We start from the raw sequence: 7,455 nt of genomic DNA on the forward strand, positions 1-7,455 counted from the left end.
GAGAATGAAGACCTCTGCGGAACCTCAGTCCCTAAAGGATGACTTTTCCTTTCCCTCCTCAATTACAACATTTGTTTACCTCAAGTGCTACCTCTGGATTAATTACATTTTCATTATATGATAGAAACACATGAAGGGACAAAGTGAACAACAACCAGCCTTCTGTGTCTAGAATCCCCGTGTTTCTGATCTCTTTACCTTTCTAAATTAAATGAATGAATCAGAATAGAGGCCTGCTTTCGATACAGAAAGAGATCTGTTTTCTTTCTCAAGTCCTTCTTTCTATGGAGGACGTGATAAGTTATGTCCAACACTCTACACTCTACTTTCTGAGCATATCCCAAACACACACCTGAGCATACAAGATGTCTTTGCTACATCTGAACAGCTGATAATCCCACACCACAGATTGGATTCACCTCAAAGAACTAGTTTCAAAGAGGTTCACATCCTCCTTTGCCCTATTAACCTTTCCTTCTCACTACCTCTGCTGGTAGGTGGTGGGCTAGAAAGGAGGCTAAAGAATTTACCTACCCTTATTAAAGTAGGTTTTGAAAAATATAAGCCTACAGGTGTGACTGGCCACCTCTTCAGACATGAGTATTCCTTCTAGAATCATCTGTACGGCTGGCTTCATGACAATAAATGAATTGAATCTGTTTTTGTTATGGAAAACTTTCCTTTATCATCCAGTTATGATTGTTAGACTTGTTGGGTATAATTGTCTGGGACGACATCTGTGTTCTTTCAAAATTTCTATAACATTGGCCCAAAACTTTCTAGTCTAAATTCATAGAAAAGTTGGTTGCTAATTTAATGGGTCTGCACTTATAAAGACTTCACCTTTATGTCTTTCAGATTTCAATATTATTCTGTTGTAGCAGAAAATTTTCCCTGCAAGTTGGAAGGAGCTAAGGTGGAAGGAGTAAAAAGAGGAGGAGGAGAGAAAGAGAAAAAGGAAGAGGAGGAGTTAAGGGAGGAGAGATGTAGGAGCCGTGGATGACCACGCATGTATTGAGAGTAGTCCTGGGTAACAACTTTTGTCTAGGTTAGTTAATTGGTTAACACTTCCAATTGTGTGGGCATCTTGTTAATTGAGCATTATCAAACATGTAAAGCCTTTGGTTAATCTTTAAACATTAGAGTCTCATTTCTACCAGGTACTGCATGGATGGTGGGATGGTCTGGGCTCAGCCCAGCCTCGTGGAGAGAGCCATCTCCCACGTTGGCATCTCGTGGGTGGCAAGGCCAGTGTCTCTGGCTGCCTGAGCCTGCAACCTGAGCTGAGCGGCGGCGAGAATATGCTGCCACTGCTTGTGACCACAGGCCTTGTCTAGTTGGGAAGATGGTGGCTGATTAAGAACAAGCCAGATTGGGTGCCACTGACTTAAATATTACCAGCAACATTCTATGTCCTATATATTTGGGGGTTTGACCATTATATGACATTGGGTATTTATTTTCCTGTGATATCTGATGAATTGTATACTTCTCTTACACCTTGGTAAACATCTCTTTCCTTATACTATAGAAGTTTTATTCTATAATATTTTGTGGAAAATATTTTCTGTCTTTGACTTGAGTCTCCTTTTCTTCAAAGCTTTGAACTGTAAATTGATATTTTTTATAGTACCCCAGATCTCATACCTTGTTTTATCTTGCTGATTTAACATTTTTTGACTGAATAATGCAATTTCTCCACCTAGTCTTTGTCATATGACATTTTCTATTTTGCAGACAATGTTGGCAAAGAGTGCACAGAATACTACAGACACAGTGGTATACTAGGACTAATAATCCCAGCCCAGGAAGCTGAGTTTTTTGGGGGGATGCGGAGAGATAGCTCATGCATGGGCATGGGTGTGAGTTCTTGAATCTTATTGGGTGGTTGTGATTCCCACGGCTCTGAAGAGATGGAAGTGCAGGAATGTTGACTGAGTTGGTTCTGTGCGGAACCAAGAGGGAGCAGTGGGGCCCCACCCAGCATAGAGCGTTCTCACTCAGTCTGAAGTTCCAGAGGGTGGGGGCAGGGGCTCTTGAGTGAAGCTGGAGAGAGGGCCACCACCGCCTGGCGGCTCTGGGGTGCTCAGGTGAGCACTCAGACGGAACAAACCCAGGTGCCCGGGCAAAGAAGCAGTGGAGCAGCTGTGGCGGGCTAGTGGTCTCTATTCAGGGCTCCCAGACACCGCTGTGGCACTGTGGATGAACAGAGACTATGGGAGTGTGGGGCTGGCCCGCAGCTGAGAGGAACGAGGGAGAGGGAGAGGAAAGCACTGACCAACCACCCTGAGGGAAAGGGATTGTTTGGTTACTTGCTTGGCTAAAAGGAGGCTGCTAGCTTTTTTGAAGAGCTAGCCACACAGAGAAGCTCTCCACGGGAAATTAGACATGGTTTAGTAGTTGAGACTTCCACGATTCCCCTAAGGCAGGCCCCCAAAAGACACGTGAAAGTCCGTGGGTTTTACAGGCTTTATTTTCATGGCAGATGGTAGTTGAATCTGGATGCTCCCCCACTTAGGTCAGGGCGAACCTGACTTAAATAGGGAGGGAGGAGGGACAAGGGTCTGGGGAAAAATATGTAATTGGCTATGTCCTGTGGCCTTTAGGTTTCTCACGCCCTCTACCTCTTTGGGAGGGGCCTCATTGCCCTACATGACTGAATGACGTACATCAAATGGAGGTCTTCGCCACATGTCAGGAACTTGGATTCTGGGAGCATGGCAAAATAGATGCCTGTCCCTCACAGGCATAGACACCTGTTGGGTCTCAGGACTATTTCCAGCCAGCGCTTCTACCAAAATCCAAGCCATCCTTTCGTGGCCCCACAAGTTGTCTTTCTAGAAATCACAACCATGACTTCCACTAGGCACTGGCTCCAGCATCAGCAGGCCCTGCCAAGTCTGTTCCTAGTTAAAGACACAAAACCAAATTTCACTTTATCCTTTCACAAGGACCTCTGAGAAAGACTTGATCAGCCTCTCTCCCATAAGAAAACCTCAGAGGAATGCTTATTACTGTTCAGCTCTCCATGGCTCCCGCAGTTTTGGGGTTTTTTTTCGTTTTGTTTTGTTTTGTTTTTATGTAACCAGGACCACATGCCCAGGTAGATATGGACCAGACCCAACTCCCCAAATCAATCATTAATCAATAAATTTCCAAACTGACTTGTCTATTGGTCAATCTGTAGGAGGCATTTTCATAATTCAGGTTCCTCTTCTTAGATGACACCAGTGTGTGCCAATCTGACAGGAAACTAAGTGGCATACTGGCATTCCATGCCCAATTTGGAGGCAATGTTTCATGAAAAAAAAAAAACCCAAAAGCCAAAAACCAACCAACCAACCAAGCAAACAAACAAACAAAAAACATGTCTTCTAACTCCAGCAAGTGTTTACTGCTTATATCTCCCTGGGAAGAAGGTTTTGTGACTCTCTAAATTTGGGCCCAAGGCTGGTAAGGTTCCCTGGGCTTGTGAGTTTCCTTGGTCCATCTGTTGGTATGCAGTAATTCCATAACAGTATGTCCAGAAGTGAGGGGTAGATTCTGAGTTCGAGCCTTACCTGGAGTAGCAAACACACACAGCACCCTTTGAAGGAGAATTTTATCTTTGTACTTTCCTGCATATTTTATGACCATTACTCATGTTCTTTAATGTGCTTGAAATGTACTTATTTATCCTTATGGGTTCCCTAGCACTTTTAGATACAGTACCATGTAATGACCAGAGAAGACACCTCTGCTGCCAGGAGTTAGTTGTTCTCACTGGTCACCTCCACTCTGCCCTGTAAGCTGAACCCAGATGAACTAGGTATCCTGATACTTTCTGAAGTGGAAGCGTCTGGATATGTCAAGTGATGAAGACTCACGTGTTACTTTGCTAAGGTAAGACTCATGGGAGGACACGTGATGTTTGGAGAGAGTATAAATAGGAGTCAATGGACAGTGATGGTGTGCTCCCATAGCTAGCCTTGCAACATTTTATTGGTCTTGTGTCTTTGTTTTAGCTAATCTTCATTTCACAAAAGAGTCATGGCAGAGTGTAGGCAGCTATCATCCTTGAGCCATATACCCTGATAAGAGACTTGATTACAATAGCCTACAACAGCTGACCATACTCTGATAACATCTTGTTTTAGATACCCAGGATCTTCCCTTCGGTGTGTGAGACTTAAAGGTGTGATTTAGAGTGTGACTTAGAGATCAGATTTAGAGACAAGACCTAAGGGCACGACTTAAAGGTGTGGCTTAGAAGTGAGACATAAAAAGGCAAGAGGCAGACAGATGAAATTATTATTAGATTATTAGGCATTTGGCACTTGGAAGAAGAACAAGGGATTAGACACTAGCACTCGGAGTAGATACTTGAGACAGAAGAAATTATTATTATTACTAAGTATTAGGCACAGGGAGTAGGCACTTGAGACTCGAGACAGGCAACTAGGATTAGACACTTGGAACTTGGAGGTACTAGGGACTAGGAACTAGGGACTAGGAACTCAAGACTTGGGACTTGGACTAGGAAAAGAGATTGAAGAATAAACGGGATTGAATCACATTCTGTCTGGTCTCCATTCTTCACGTCCGTCCTCACTTTCTTTCTTGCTGAGCCCCGACCCGTGGACTGGAGAAGCTTGAGGCAGCTCGGACCGCAACAGCAGAGAATTTCTCCTGATGTCCCATCTGGTCCTGGTCACTCCTGCTGACTCCTGCCAATTTGGTGGAGGCCTGGCTGTTTCTGCTGGATCATGGACTGCTGCTGATTTGTGTTTGGTATCCTGACACTACTGCACTGAACTGCTGGTATCCTGACAATACAGAGATTAGAATCATCTCAAAGAACTACTTCTGAACAAGACCACATCCCCTTGTCTTATTTACCATTTTCTCTCCCCTACCTTTGGATGGTAGGCTAGAAGGAGGGGTCAAACTGTTTCAGAAATTTTATTAAAAGTAAATTTTTAAAAATATAAGACTACAAACCCTCCTTTCTCATTTCCCTCCCTCCATGCACATTATTCCTAGGAAACCTAAAGTGCATACTAAACAGGCTTCTTTGCAGATTCAGGCAGAGGAGATACTTAACTGTTTATGGAAACCAGTAACAGGTATTTAAAAACCATTCTTTAAAAGTAACAATCAGTATTACTGTGTGTCTTTGTGTCTGTTTTTCACTAAATTCTTTGTGATAATATACTTTGTTTTATTTTGAATATTTAATGGTTTAGTAAGTATGAATCTAGTCCCTTCAATCAAATCTACAACCTTGATTATATCACAGCTTAAGAATGGCTACAGCTATTGTTATTTTATGCTATAAAGTCAAAAAATAAAATGTATTTTTTTCTCTCTCTCATGGTTCTGAGAGATGCTATGTTTCAGGGTGCCATGTGGATATGTTGTCACAAACATGTTTGATGGTGTGCGTGTGTGTTGAAGTTGGAGAATAGTTGCTGAAATTGGGTCTGCCTTTCTAGCATGTAGTTTTAGGATGGAAGTCAGATTGCCAGGCTAGGCAGCAAGTGCTTTCCTTGCTGAGCCACCTCACTGGACCACTACACTGATTCAGTTTTTCCTGCTGTCTTCCCTTTTGGGAAGCTAAATGGCTACTAGGGTTGCCTTTTTCCCTTCTAATTTGTGTGTCTTCATTTGATAGCCTTATAATTTCTTGAGGTTTATGTGAGTCCCAAATTGATTCTATGCTTTAATATTATGGAATTCGCAGGATTCAGTATTGTGTTAAGATGAATTTTCCAGTGTTATGGTTCAACAGTTGAATCTGAACCACCCAAAGATGTTGAAAATATTCTCTTGTTGAAATAAAATCAAATAGATTAGAGGGTCTTTGGAAAGCTTTCAGGGTGCCTTCTAGGAATTTGGCAGGAATTTAACATTGGGCAAGGATAAGGACATAGACTCAGGCAAGAATTTGTCATTGGGCTAGAGCAAGGAAGTAAGCTCAAGATGAATACAGGTGAGGAATGTGTTCTTTATATCTTGATGGGTCTTGTTAAGACTCTGAATTCAGTGTTCCTGGGACCTTTGTTTTTGTTTTGTTTGTTCCTTAACTACTCTGTTTATGCCTTGTTTATTTCTTGGCTACTTTATCTTTAATCTAAGAACTGACCCTATTCTCTGCAAGTATCTAAAATGGTATAAAAGCAGACTAGCAAAAAAAATAAACTCACTTCAGCCTCAGCACTGTCTGGAGTCATGTTATAATGTTGCTTGTCTTTTTCTTTTCAATCCTCCCTCATTCCTTCCTTTCTTCCCTCCCTTCCTCACTCCCACGAGACCTTGTTGACTGACTGAGCTGGCTTGGTCAAGGGTATTGCCTGGAGAGTGGACCTTGAGGGGCTGGGCAGTGGTACTGAAGATAAAGGTTTGAAGTTTGATTCCTGGCCTCCAAGTGAACATGTATTGAGAAAGAAAACAGCAACAGCAGCAGCAGCAGCAGCAACAACAATCACTGCAACAAAAACACCACCACCAACAACAACAATAACAACACTCAAAAATGCCACCAAGTTATTGTAACTAATTTTCAGTTTCACCAGATTCATCTTTCTCCACTTACATGGTATGAACTAGCTCAAGGACCCATTTGGGCTTGAGGTTTAGCATCTAAAGATAATAATAGAGCATTTTGGTTTCAAGAGGTTGTCCCTAACTGGCCTACCTTGTCTGGCCTCAGTAGAAGAGGATGTGGGAAAGGATCTTCCTAGTTCTGCTGTGATTTTCTATTCTCTTTTGTATTTACATTCCAACTAATACTAAAATTATGTGGCATCTGTCTACATGTAGATGACTTATTTCATTCATATTGTCTTATATGTTCATGCTAGCTATACATGATGTGTCACCAGAAAGCAATGAGAAAGTTTGAGGTGATGTTTTTATTAATCCAATTGTCAGTCCTCTTGTGCATTTCCTGAAGGGCATAATAGAGTCCCATTTCCAGGCTGATTTCACTATCCATTGGGTATTTCAATTCATGACTTTTTCCATTCTGTATTAAAATTTTTAATTTCTGTTATAGTCCATATTTTGTTTTATACAATTTTCTCTGACTTTTAGAGAAAAATTTACAATAGTAACTCCATGTGCCACTCAGAGTCTAGACCATCTTTGTTCAGGCTATATCAAAAGTTATACAACTTCTATCTACTATGTTTTTCAATTTTTAAAATTAAATTTAAAGTTTATTTTGTGTGGATCATGTGTGTGTATATGTGTATGTGTGGTCTCAGCATGCATGTGGAAGTCAGTTTTCTTCTTCAGAGACAGATCAGGCTATCTGGGTATCAGCAGGTGCTTTTACTCACTGAGTCATCTCTCCAATCTCTTATCTATTCTTATTGTTGAACAACCTCTCCATCACCCAGATTAAACACATCTTTTTTCACTCTCTCTATGTTTTTAGATCACTTTATTTTGAATCCAATTACACAGACTACT

The sequence above is a fragment of the Arvicanthis niloticus genome, chromosome 8, assembly GCF_011762505.2.
Source record: "Arvicanthis niloticus isolate mArvNil1 chromosome 8, mArvNil1.pat.X, whole genome shotgun sequence".
In the NCBI taxonomy this organism is placed as follows: domain Eukaryota; kingdom Metazoa; phylum Chordata; class Mammalia; order Rodentia; family Muridae; genus Arvicanthis; species Arvicanthis niloticus.